This window comes from Globicephala melas, chromosome 6 (assembly GCF_963455315.2).
Source record: "Globicephala melas chromosome 6, mGloMel1.2, whole genome shotgun sequence".
NCBI lineage: Eukaryota > Metazoa > Chordata > Mammalia > Artiodactyla > Delphinidae > Globicephala > Globicephala melas.
In genome coordinates, this window is record NC_083319.1 from 44036460 (window position 1) to 44050342 (window position 13883).

Sequence of the window (13883 nt, forward strand, 5' to 3'; positions counted from 1 at the left end):
GCTCCGGACGCGCAGGCTCAGCGGCCATGGCTCACGGGCCCTGCCACTCCGTGGCATGTGGGATCTTCCCAGACCCATGTCCCCTGCATCGACAGGTGGACTCTCAACCACTGCGCCACCAGGGAAGCCCTATACTTTACTTTTGAAATCAGACTTATTGAAATATAATTTTCATAGTGTAACATTTGCCCTTTTTAGGTGTACAGTTCTATGAATTTTGACAAATAAACATGAAGTCATGTAATCACCCCTGACAATCAAGATACAGGACACTTCCAACACCCCAAATAGTTCCCTCATGCCCTTGATGATAATGATGATGAGATTATTATTAACTGAACTCCATAATGTACTCAGATTTCCCTAGTTTTTACCTTTTGTCTTTTTTTCTGACCCAGGATCCCACCTAGGTTACCATACTGCATTTAGCAGTCAGGTTTCCTTAGGTTCCCCTTGACTATGACAGTTTCTCAGACTTTACTTTTTTAACAACCTTAACAGTGTTGAGGAGTACTAATCAGGTATTTTATGAAATAGCCCTCTATTGAAATGTTTTCCTGACGATGTTTTTTTCATGATCAGACTGGGGTTATGGGTTTTGTGGTGGAAGACTGCAGAGGCAAAATGCCATTCTGCTCCTTTTACATCAAGGGTACCTGCCCATTAATCTGATATAGCGGGCTTCCCTGTAGCGCAGCGGTTAAGAATCCGCCTGCCAATGCAGGGGACACGGGTTCAAGCCATGGTCTGGGAAGATCCCACGTGCCGCGGAACAACTAAGCCCATGTGCCACAACTACTGAAGCCTGCGCTCTAGAGCCCGCAAGCCACAACTACTGAACATATGTGCCACAACTACTGAAGCCCACATGCCTAGAACCTGTGCTCCGCAACAAGAGAAGCCACCGCAGTGAGAAGCCCGTGCACCACAATGAAGAGTAGCTCCCACTCGCCACAACTAGAGAAAGCCCCCTTGAAGCAACGAAGACCCAACACAGCCAAAAATAAATAAATTTATTTAAAAAATCTGATATAGCACTGCTGACATTGACCTTGATCACTTGGATGAGCTAGTGCTTATCAGGTTTCTCCACTGCGAGGCTCTGCCCCTTCCTCCCTTTCATACTGTCCTCTTGGAAGGAAGTCACTACGTGCAACCTACACTTGAGGAGTAGGGAGCTATGCTCACTTCCTGGAGGGAATAGATAAGTTGTTTGCAATGTTTTGCCCTGAAGATTTGTCTCCTCTGCCCCATTTACTTACTTACTCAACCATTTATTTATTTTTATCTTATGAACTCATAGATTCTTATTTTATACTTTGGGTCATAAGCTAATACTATTTTATTTATATTATTGCTCAAATTGTTCCTGTTTTGGCTATTGGGAGCTCTTTCAGTTGTCTCCTATGTCCCTTTGCTGTACTCCCATCATTGTGGGGTTTTTTCCTTTGAGTGCTCTCTTGCTTTCTGTCACTACACAATGCTACAGCTCATCTGGTCTATTTCCTGCCCCAGTCCTAGAATCAGCCAATTTTCCAAGAAGCCTTGGTATCTTTTATTGGAGGATGGTGTTAAGAATCTAGATCTGGGCACTAGGTGTGGTTATTGCTACTGGCGTGTTGCTTCTAGGCCCTCTCAGCTGACCCAGCATGAAGTGCTTTTTTCTCTCCAATTTAAAAAGTTTTTTTTTTCAAATCTACAGAAAGCCTGAAATAGCACAGTGAACAACTTTATATGCTTTACCTCAATCCTTTTATTCCTCTGAACCATTTGAAAATAAGTTGTGGACATCATGACATTTCATCCCTAAACTCCCCAGCCATGACAATCAAAAATATCTCAAAACATTGACAAAGGTTCCCTGGCGTCACAGTCACCTCCAGTTGAAAGTCATTGGTCTAGACACTTTCGTCGAGGTTCCTAGGTGATATTGTTAATATATCACATCAGGAAACACATGATGTTATGTTGTGTGGAACTAATGATGGTAATGTTAAGTGTAATAACTTGGTTAAGTTGGTATCAGCAAATCCCTCCATTGTAGTTAACTAGTAATTATGGAAGTCCTTTGAGTCTGTGTGATTATTGTGTTCCCGAACAATTCTCCACCTAAAGATTGTAGCATCCACTCATAGTTCTCCCTCGAATCAATACACTAGGGGATGTAAAATGAAGATACTCTAATTATTCCCTTGGATATATAGCAGGTGAAATCTTACTGTAAAGAGCTTTCTCCCTTTTTCTATTTTCCCATCGCTTCCTTCCTCTCTTCTTTAAATATCATTCTTTTTTTTTTTAAGAAGATGTTGGGGGTAGGAGTTTATTTATTTTTGCTGTGTTGAGTCTTCATTTCTGTGCGTGGGCTTTCTCTAGTTGTGGCAAGTGGGGGCCACTCTTCATCGTGTTGCGCGGGCCTCTCACTATCGTGGCCTCTCCTGTTGCGGAGCACAGGCTCCAGACGTGCAGGCTCAGTAATTGTGGCTCACGGGCCTAGTTGCTCCGCAGCATGTGGGATCTTTCCAGACAAGGGCTCGAACCCGTGTCTCCTGCATTGGCAGGCAGACTCTCAACCACTGTGCCACCAGGGAAGCCCCCTAAATATCATTCTTGATGCATAGATTATTTTTATTAATTGAATTGTAATCTTTATCATCTTTTTTTTGGTTGATGCTCAAATTGCCCCAGATTAGCTGGTGGGAGCCCATTCACACTAATTACTGTGTCATTTGTTGTGAATATGTAACCCACCTACATGGTTCAAATCAAAACTATGTAAAAAGGTATACCTAGAAAAGGCTCACTCCCATTCCTTTTACACTTTTCTCTGTAGGTAAGCATTTTCATTAGTTTCTGATGTATCTTTTCTGTGTTTCTTATTTAAAAATAAGTAAAAAATGTATATATGTGTGTGTGTATAATATATATATATATACATATATACACACACATATACGCATATGTTTTATTTCACCATCTATTCTTACCAAAAAGGTAGCATACTATGTACATCTTTTGGCGCCTTGCCTTCTACTTAACAGTGTATCGTAAAACCACCATCAGTTCATACAGACCTTGCTCTTTTATGGCTGCATAGTACTCCATTATGTATGTGTCCTTCAGTTGATTCAATGAGTTTCTTCCACAAGAAGGCATTTAGGTTGTTTAGAATAGTTTACACCACAAATAATGCCACAATGAATAACATTGTGAATATGCTTGGTTTTTTTTCTTTCAGTAACTTAAAATTTTTCAAATTTGTGTATATTTTCCCCCAAGAGTAGGGACTATTGCTGTTTTAGTAAGTACGCAAATATTAATCAGTTTTCATCACCCATTTCTGAGCCAAGATAAAGGCACATTAATCTCTATTTTATCGATATGGTAAGGAAGTAAAGAGATCTTATACAATTTGATTAAAATCAGTCATTAAGTCAATGCTGATGTAGGTATGGGCCCCAAATCTTAGGTTATAGTCAAGTGTCAAGTGTAAAAATGATTCTATCTGCTTATCCTCTCAATTAATGAAGAAATGTAATTTAGAACACTTAGATTTATCTTAGTTGAAATTTCCATTTAAGATATTGGTTACAAAGACAAAGAATTTGGCATCAAATCCTCTTAGAATAAAATGATATTATGTAAAATGCTATCCGTTTGTTTTCAGCCTGATAAAAGGCCCATAGACACAGTCTGACTAGAGAAAACGTATCTAAATCCATGTGTGTCCTGAGCCATGCATCTCTGCTTTGAATTTGGGCAACCCTCAAATTCAGTTCAACAAACGTTTACACATTTATCGTGCTTTTATTATACCCTAGACATGCTGCTAGTTCTTGTGGGAGCAGTGTATATGTCACAGAGTTTGTTCTGAAGTAGTTTACTCTCTAGGCAGAAAGATGTGTACACACCAAATATTACACAAATCAGCAGTAAAAAGTATTATCATTGGCCTACAAACCAGGGGAAACAAGCAAAAAGAGTTAATTCTATTGGAAAGATGAACAAAAGCTTCAGAGATAAGATGATAATTGATTTCAGCTAAGACAATACAAAAATAAATAAGGTTCAACATATAGAGAGTTAATAAATTAAGAGAAATTTTCCAATTTCAAATTAGAAATTAGCAGAATGTTCTATGTCACCCTCTCCTGCAATCCTACTACACTGTATACATCTCTCTAGTCTGGCAGCTTGACTTGTAAAAGATTTGGTTCCAGGTGTGTCACTTATGGCAGCCAGAGAGGGCCTCACAGCAGAATCATAGTCATATCACCTTTGAATTCCCACTGCCCAGGCCAGCACTCTGCACATAGTAGACAACTGAAGTCTCTTAAAGGAGGGAATGAAGTATTTTAATAACACTTTGTAAACTGAATCAAACTTTCTAATTTATCTCTTTTTTTGAAAACTGATTCTTTTGGATTTTGAGTCCCCACATTGCTGGGGTCTGTTATGGAATTCATCATCCAGGAGAGACATCTCAGTCTCATCTTTAGCTGAATCAGCTAAGAGAAGGGTGGGTACAATACAGATCATGGTTGTTACTGTTCCCACCCCCGTGCCAAGATTCTCACTGATCCACACACATTCATCCACCTCTTTAAACCTGAGAGCCAAAATCATACGTTTGAGATTTTACAGACAGACAGACACATACACACACACACACACACACACCCCTCCATGATGCATAAAGATGTTAGCATGGACACATAACACACGACAGCAAAGGTATAAAAAGAGACCACAAAATTTAGCAGGGAAAATGGGCAAATATGGTCCAAAATGGACAAAAAAGTGAAATCAAGGTAGTCAAAAACATTTATCATTGCTCCCTGTAAGAAAGACTACGTCCCATCTCTTCACAAGAAACACTGGGATTTACTCATCTTTTAGATTTTAATACTTTTATTACTTAGTTTAGATCTATTTTTGTTTCCCAGAAAATTAGTATTTTATCCTTAAATCTCTGACTCTAAGTGCTACCCCCTTCTTAAGTGGGAGTTATTATTATATTTTATTTTCCAATAATATATGCTCCATTGTATAGTGGAAGGTAATAGGGGAATGGTATTCCAGTTCCTCAAAACTCTGTTTTGTAGTTACATATATTATAGATAATATGTCTTTCCATTGAAGGCAGACAGATAGTGATGGTCATCAGATAAATTATAACTCATGTATAATATTTAAGAATTAAGGGAATCTATTAGGTAAGGCCAATGAAAAGTCTACTTAATCCTGGCACAGTCTAACCCCCTGCAACTTCATGAGTGCTTTATGAAGCATGGGCTTCACTGGCAACTTGTTAGAAATGCAAATTCTTAGGCCCCACTCTAGACCCCTGAATCAGAATCTGCATTTTAACAAATCCCCCTAGTGATGTGTGTGCACATTGAAGTTTTAGAAGCATGAGTCAACCAGTCACAGGGTTTCATGGAAACTCTATGAAGAGAGATTATCCCATCCATCTTTAATTTAGGTTGGGTTTCCTTTCAAAGATCCATAAGACCAAGTGCCAATTATGTCAATATCTTGCCTAAATTTACATTAAGATACACTCTTGGAGTTTGGTGGCCTCCCGATTTTTCACTTTACGTCCAATCCAATGGTGCTGTGTGATACACCCTGTTCCGCAGGAGAACCAGGCATGCATGGGGAGAAAGGAGAAGGCAATAATTTGAACTAGAGAATTATACGGAAGACTGGCAAGTGCTTTTCATTGTATGATGGGGATTTTAAACTCTACTGACTCCATGTTGCTTTCCTCTCAAAAGATTGTCTTGGGCTCCAAGCAGTAGAATCATTTTTGCAAAGGAAAATTCCCAAACTTCTGAAAAGCTTTTGTGTTTCATATACGGAGTGAGTTAGAGTAATAATGTATTTCTTTGCTTGAGTTTATTTCTCTCCCACCGTTACTCATTTCAAAATTGTCACCTTGAGAGGCTAAGCGGAGGCCGAGTCCCAGGCACCCTGAACTGTGGTTGCTGTAGGTATCACCTGCCAACTAGCTAACAACCAGAGGAAAAGATACCTGTCCTTTCCTAAACTTGAGTTTCGCGAAGACTAGTGACCTATCCATTGCCTCAAAAGGGAGCATCTCTCACTGTGACCCTGTTTACGTGGAAGTGAGCCTACTTAATGGATACTGATGGTGACAGTGATGATGACAACAATGACAAGAGTCCCTGTTGAAGGAATGACAGGATGCGGATGTGTGAAGAAGGACACAGTTATTTCAACTCTAAGGAAAAAGGGGATGACATACCTAAACTGCATCCCAGACACCCTTCTTCACAAGGCATGCATTCTTCGTAGTCTGGGTCTTGGACTTCACCTATACAATAAGAGGAGTAAAAAGCACAATTTCATTTTCACTGAATGGAGACCCATTAGTTGCTATAAAAATATGTTGGCATGTAGCTTATTTTCAAGCAAATCATAGAGCAATTATGAAACCCACAACCATGACTGAGGATATATGTGTCACCCACATTTTCACATTTTATCTCCTTCTATTAATTTAATAGATTAGATTAGTTTGATTGGGCACAAATAACACAAAGTTGGACTGTATGCCATGCAACTAGTTTTGAAATCAAGTTGGTAGGTTTTATTTATTAAAGAAGTAAGTTCAGTTTCTGGGAACATAGTTGGGTATATAAGTGATGAAGCAGTCTTACCTTGTCCACACTCTAACTTCCGGCAGGTGCGGTTGGAGGGCTCCAGGAAGTAGCCACGCCCACATCGTGTGCAGACGTGTGAGCTGTGGCAAAGCTCACAGTTGTCCGGGCAAGGCCGGCAGGTGTGGCCCTCGTCAGGGTAGTGGCCTGTGGGGCAGTTCTCCCGGCACTCTCCCCAGTACAGGAACCGCTCTCGGCCGTGCTTATCTAAACAGATAGAAATGAGCAAAATTAAAAGAAGGAAAATGTACAAAATTAACCATGAAGGTAATATAACTGAAGTCATTTTATTAAAAAGATATGACCAACTGCTTTTGCTCCCAGTAGACCAGAAAGATAAAAATGGTTGAAGAGAAAATGCAGTATCTTTGAACTTGTAGTTGAAAAGACTTCCTTGGGCTCCTTTTGGTGTCTGTAGAAGCTCACAGAGTTGGGGACTACAGAGATCCCATGAGAATAAACAAATGCTTGATGATAGATGCATTTCTATGATAGTGCAATCTTGTAGAATGATTTTGAATTCTGTTATCAAAATCACACACTTGTGTTAACTGTATAAGGACTGACTTTTTGCACAGCTACCAATCCTGTATTGACAGTCTATTGAAGCACTCAACCAAACATGCCTCTTTGACTCCTTTATATGAATTCCTGGGAGTTCTGAGCGGCTGTCAACATTGGACTCTACAAGGAAAGAATCAGCAGTACTCCCAGTATGAGACTGTGGGAATCTGCTCCTGCAGAAGACCCAATGTTGCCCCTGGAGGGAATGGAAAATTCGAATCAATTCCAAGCTATCATAATCAATGCAAAAGGATTCTAATCAGTTCTAATCATACACTTAAACACATAAGATTAATGCAGATGCACCTAGAGGCCTCCTACCTCCCACCCCCTGGAGTTTTTGCTTGTGCTAAGTGTGCCCAGGGCATCCATCTTCTCTGAATCAGGTCTCCCACATGCCCCTGGCTCTGAAAATATCTGCATTACCTAAAATAACTGGGTCTAGAATTCACTCATAATGTGATCTACCACACGAAGACCCAGAACCATTGACCTTCAAGATGCAAGGCTGTTGGGACTTCCCTGGTAGTCCAGTGGTAAAGAGTCTGCCTTCCAATGCAGGGGACATGGGTTCGATCCCTGGTCAGGGAACTAAGATCCCACATGCCGCGGGGCAACTAAGCCCACGTGCCACAACTACTGAGCTTGCATGCCTCAACTAGAGAGCCTGCGTGCTGCAAACTACAGAGCCCATCCACCCTGAAACCCATGCACCACAACTACAGAGCCCACACACCCTGGAGCCCTCATGCCACAACTAAAGAAGAGAAAACCTGCAGGCCACAACTAGAGAGAAGCCTGTGCGCCACAACAAAGAGCCTGTGTGCCACAACTTAGACCCAATGCAGCCAAAAATAAATAAAATAAAAAAATAATAAATAAATATATATTTTTAAATTTCAAGGCTGCTGAATTTGTAAAGATAGCACTAACCCCATGTTACAAGTGCGAAATCTGAAAGTCAGTATAATATTGAATATTAGATTGAACCACATGAAATTGCTCACATTCGACAGTTTTTTACCTGTAAACTAGGCACTTTCAAAGGTTTTAACCTAATGTTCTTATGTGATTAAAGCCCTATTTCAAATACAATTTAAAAATCACACCCTTAGGGCTTCCCTGGTGGCGCAGTGGTTGAGGGTCCGCCTGCCGATGCAGGGGACACGGGTTCGTGCCCCGGTCTGGGAAGATCCCACATGCCACGGAGCGACTGGGCCTGTGAGCCATGGCCGCTGAGCCTGCGTGTCCGCAGTCTGTGCTCCGCAACGGGAGAGGCCACAACAGTGACAGGCCCGCGTAGCGCAAAAAAAAAAAAAAAAAAAAAATCACACCCTTGGATTATGGACCCTGAAACTCCCTTTTTTCTGATGGTGATTTCATGCCAGAAGTCTGCTGGTTCCCATGGGACAAAGAAAATAAAGTAAGTGTCCAAAGAGGTGGTAGAAAAAAGCGTTTGCAGCCTCCAGGTCAGACCTGGAAGAACATTATCCTCTAAGGGAAGGAGAGCGTTTGGGAGGATGTAATGTGCATTTGGCGATTCTACAGCTGTAGATCAAGGTTGTGGAGCACAAAACTCCAATCTGGTGGGACCTCGAATCTCAGGAGACCACAAAAAGGTCAACTTTCCAAGTTTTGTTCTTCTCATTTCTACCATGACTCATTGAGAAAAGATTCTGCTTTACAAAGTGCCAACCTTCGCACATGTAGGTAGGAATATGTTAGGGAGCAGTGAAAAGCTAACCCTCTCCTCCATCCAGCTGTTGCTATACATTCCCTACACCTTCACATGATGTCAAATCAAGATCCAGAGGCTTAAGGGAAGCTTGGCCTATGGTGAGTTCTAAATATATATTTGTTGAACGACTGAATGAATGAGTGAGTGAATTCGTATTTGTCAATATTCCTATTTTTCCAACATATCTAACTGGATCAACAATCTTTTTTAAAAAATTTATTTATTTAAATTTATTTATTTTTGGACTTCCCTGGTGGCGCAGTGGTTGAGAGTCCGCCTGCCGGTGCAGGGGACACAGGTTCATGACCCGGTCCAGGAGGATCCCACATGCCGTGGAGTGGCTGGGCCCGTGAGCCATGGCCGCTGAGCCTGAGCGTCTGGAGCCTGTGCTCCGCAACGGGAGAGGCCACAACAGTGAGAGGCCCGCATACCGCAAAAAAAAAAAAGAAAAAATTATTTATTTTTGGCTGCGTTGGGTCTTCGCTGCTGCGTGCAGGCTTTCTCTAGTTGCGACGAATGGGGGCTACTCTTCGTTGCGGTGCGCAGGCTTCTCATTGTGGTGGCTTCTCTTGTCGCAGAGCACGGGCTCTAGATGTGCGGGCTTCAGTAGTTGTGGCCTGCAGGCTTCAGTAGTTGTGGCTCACGGGCTCTAGAGCACAGGCTCAGTAGTTGTGGCACATGGGCTTAGTTGCTCCATGGCATGTGGGATCTTCCCAGACCTGTGATCGAACCAGTATCCCCCGCATTGGCAGGCGGATTCTTAACCCCTGAGCCACCAGGGAAGTCCCTGGACCAACTATCTTAAAAATGAATGATGATGGGTTCAGATATTAGAGGAAATGTTCTCCAGTTCCATTTTATTATTTATTTATTTATTTGGTTGCACCAGGTCTTAGTTCCAGCTTGCCGGCTCCTTAGTTGCGGCACGGTGCCTCCTTAGTTGTGGCATGCGAACTCTTAGTTGCAGATGCATGTGGGATCTAGTTCCCTGGACAGGGCTCAAACCCAGGCCCCCTGCATTGGGAGTGTGGAGTCTTACCCACTGCACCACCAGGGACGTCCCTCCCATTCCATTTTTATTGTTCAGATATGGCTTTGCTATTTGGACCCCTCTGGGTATTATAATTTGGGTTTTAAAGGACAGAGATGTAAAGGGTCTTGTTGTTTAACATACACGGACCGTGCAAAAGGAAGTCACTTAGGTGCCTTAACAATGGCCAGCTCTCCCACGTGATTGGTTCAGGATTATGCCGAGATTTGATATTTCTGCTAGCTTGATAGCATGGCAGCTCACTTAGCTTTGGATGACTATTTGGACACCTCAGTGATTCGAATATCATGTGTAAATTTTTGGCTACTTGCCCAGAGTCTCAGAACTTAAGTTCATGTAATGATAGAGGGGGAGAGGCCGGTTCTTGTAGTAAAAGTGCTGATATTTTTGTTATGGGACAAAGCCATTCATGAGGTAATAGGAGACAAGAGTTAAAAATCAAGGAACTCCAAAAGAGGTTCAGATTGGCTTTCATTTATACTGAGGAGTAATTAACTGCTTCCAGAGTATTTCCGGGCAACCGATTTTGTTAGAAGAGAAGGTGGACCAACGTGAAGGCATTGGATGTCTGCCGGAGGAAAGGAAGGTTGAGGGTTGCAAGGTAGGAAGGGAACAGGAATGCTGGAGAGGATGAAAGAAAGGCTGAGGGACTCTGAAAATAAACTTTATGAAGCTTACTCCAACATTTTGCTTACTGAAGCTGTTGTATGATTGTAGAAGTTAGCTTCGGGCTCAGTTTGGTAGAGGATAAACCTGGAAGAGAGTTTAGAGTGGATTTTCACTAATAGAGCTGCAGATCTGCCTTTCCAAAAGGATTCAGACCCAACATTAACAAAGTTACAATTAAGCAAGGGGTGAAATTTCTACAAAGAGATGGGACAGGCTTATGTGTGGAGGTGGGACTCCCTAGCCAGAGGAATTTCAGGCTTTAAATAAAGCTTATTGATATAGAACTGCATCCGTTCCATCATCTGTCTTCTGCAGCGCTGCCTCATGGATTAGCTGCACTAATGTGTGGACTTGGGAGAGTACAGTCTTAACAGGCAGAAAACCCTGCTAATCAGAACCCGCTCAACATTTCCCTCTTCAGGGAGCCTCCTGTTCTCGCTACCGCTGAAAGTAGTGACCCGTAGTAGGGTTGCTACCATTCATTCAGTCTCTATCTAATATCTTCCTGTTTTATAATACATGAGGACACACCCCTCTGTTAGATCGTAAAACTCCTTGAAAGTGATATCATGCTATTATTTACTGCATTTTCCGTGGTACCCATGTAGAGTAACTTATACGTGGGAGGGGCACAATACATTTTTAAAAATTATTGATGTATAGTTGATTTAAATGTTGTGTTTATCGCATGTACTTGTGAGCTCGACAGCTCCCCAATCCTCAGACTTTTCTGATGAGATCAGTGGTGATATTAACAAATGTAAAAAAAATAGCTGTGCTTTTTTTCTGCTATACAGAGAAGTAACTCAGCTATACATATATATATGTGTATTTCATATTCTTTTCCATTATGGTTCATCACAGTATATTGAATATAGTTCCCTGGGCTATGTAGTAGGACACTGTTGTTCATCCGTCCCATATAATAATTTGCGTCTGCTAATCCCAAACTCCCAGTCCTTCCCTCCCCTACCTCCTCTCCCCCTTGGCACCACAATACATTTTGTTAAGAGAACAGGTTAAACACAGACTTTGAAATAGAAAACACAGAAGAAACGTCAGGGCATTTTACGTGTGGATTGGTCTAAGTAGCCATAGGTTGCTTAGAACGTTTTAGATACTTGTTTAGCGTTTAAACTACTCCTTAGTTGTGTATATATATGAAGATTTAGTGTGTTTTAAATGTGAAAGGGAATTTAGATGCCATCTTGTCCATTCTCCTCCTTTTTACAAACATGGAGAGACTTAAAGAGGTGAAGTGATTGGGTTAGTGTCTTCTAGTTTATTAGTGACAAAGCCGAGACTAGAATCCAGGTTTTCTGATCGATATTGTTTCTACTGAACCATACATTCATCCATCTATTTACTGTGTGCCTTCCATATGCCAGATTCTGTGCCGTGCTTGAAATACGGCAGAAAACAGGTAGAAACCATTGACTGCTCTTACAGGGCACAGAGTCTGATGGACAAGGTAGATAGCAAGGGTGAGGAGGCCTGTGAATGGGAAGTGCTGGGCTCCAAGGGTGCTCACATGAAGGGGGCTTAGCCTAGACAAGAAGGTTAGGGCAGCCTTCTTGACATTGAGGAAATGACATTGAAATGGAGGAAATGACATTGAGGAAATGGAGGCCTCCATTGAAATGGAGGCCTAAAGGATGAATAGAAGGAGATCAGGTAGACAGTGGCTGCGGAACATCTCAAGGGAAGTCTGAACAGCTAGAGAGACTGAAATGCTCACAGGAGCAAGCAGGTACAAACAGTAACAGTAGTAATAGTAGTGATAATAATAAGAATTGCTAATATTTATTGAGTACTTCCTATGCACCCCACCCCATTCTAAGTGCTTTATTATTTTATCTCATTTCATTTTCATAATAATCCTAGAAGAAGGCAGCCATGATCACCATCTTACAGATGAGAAAGGGAACAGAATAAGCAGGCTACAGGTAAAATTTGACAGATATACTTTGTTTATATATGAAACACAAAGAAATCATTTTAATTTTTACAAAGAAATGTGTTATCTCTCATTTTTCTGCAAATGCACGATGCTCTTCATTTATTCTTCATTTTTCTTGGTTTTATTACAAGCAAGAACGAAGCTAAATAATTCTCTCCTATTAGAAAAACCGTGTAAATGTCATGATGGTGGTAACTGAGAGCCTCAAGATTAGTGAGACAGCTGGGAGGGGTCGGGACTGTGATGAAATGGAGAGCAGCCCCGATGGTCTCCAGTCCACCATTTGGGGGCCATATGGAGCAGTGTTGCCAGATCTTCCAAGTTTTCAAGAGAAACCAAAAACCCAGGTTTTTATTTGAAAGTTTCCAATTTGGCTCAAATTTTAAAGTGTTCTGTAGGTCAAATAAGATATGAATTAGTCCCCCATGAAGTCAAAGTGGGGGGCAACATATGTAGGGAGACTGGAGAGGAGTCAAGGGTCAAACTACAGAGGACTTGAGAGATCATGGAGTATAATTTAATGACAGCAGAAACTTTAGCATTGCTAAGGCTGGGACGGAAAAGGTCATATTTGTGTTTGGAAAAGATTACTCTGTTCCCACAGGGCTCTGACAACTTCTAAATGGCATAGCTCAGGGCTGAGGAGACCCTGACCCAACCTCTATTACGCTATTTCTCTTAAAGACCAAATATGTCTGCCTTAATTTCCTAGCTTTTCACTTTCACCTCAATGAGTCTTAGTTTTGTCTAGCTCATGTCTGTCATCGTGTTTGCATGCCCTTTCTTTCCTCTTCTCTGGAAAGACATCTCTTAGTTTCTCTCTCATCTCCTCAGGGGCAGCGGGTCTGTGTCTCCAACAATTTGAACTTGTGTCCTGACAACAAGCAGAAACTTCAAGGTTGTACATACTCTTTAATGAACAGACAGCTGTCTAATCTCACCCCCTTGTCCCCAGAGATGAAGCTTTTTAGTCAAACCAAATAATGTCCAGTGGGTGAGCAAGTTTGCAGCAGGAAGAAGAAGCAAGCAACCAGACTCCCTCACCTACTCCACAGGAGGTGCAGTTGGAGGGCTCATCTCCTTGGCATTCTTGGCAGGTGGAGTGGCATGGATGGCATTGGTTCTTAAATTCAAATTTGCCCGAGGGACAGTTCAAAACGCAGCGACCATCATCAAAAATCCTAGAAGAAACCAGACTTTTAGAGTTTGTAAGAGTGA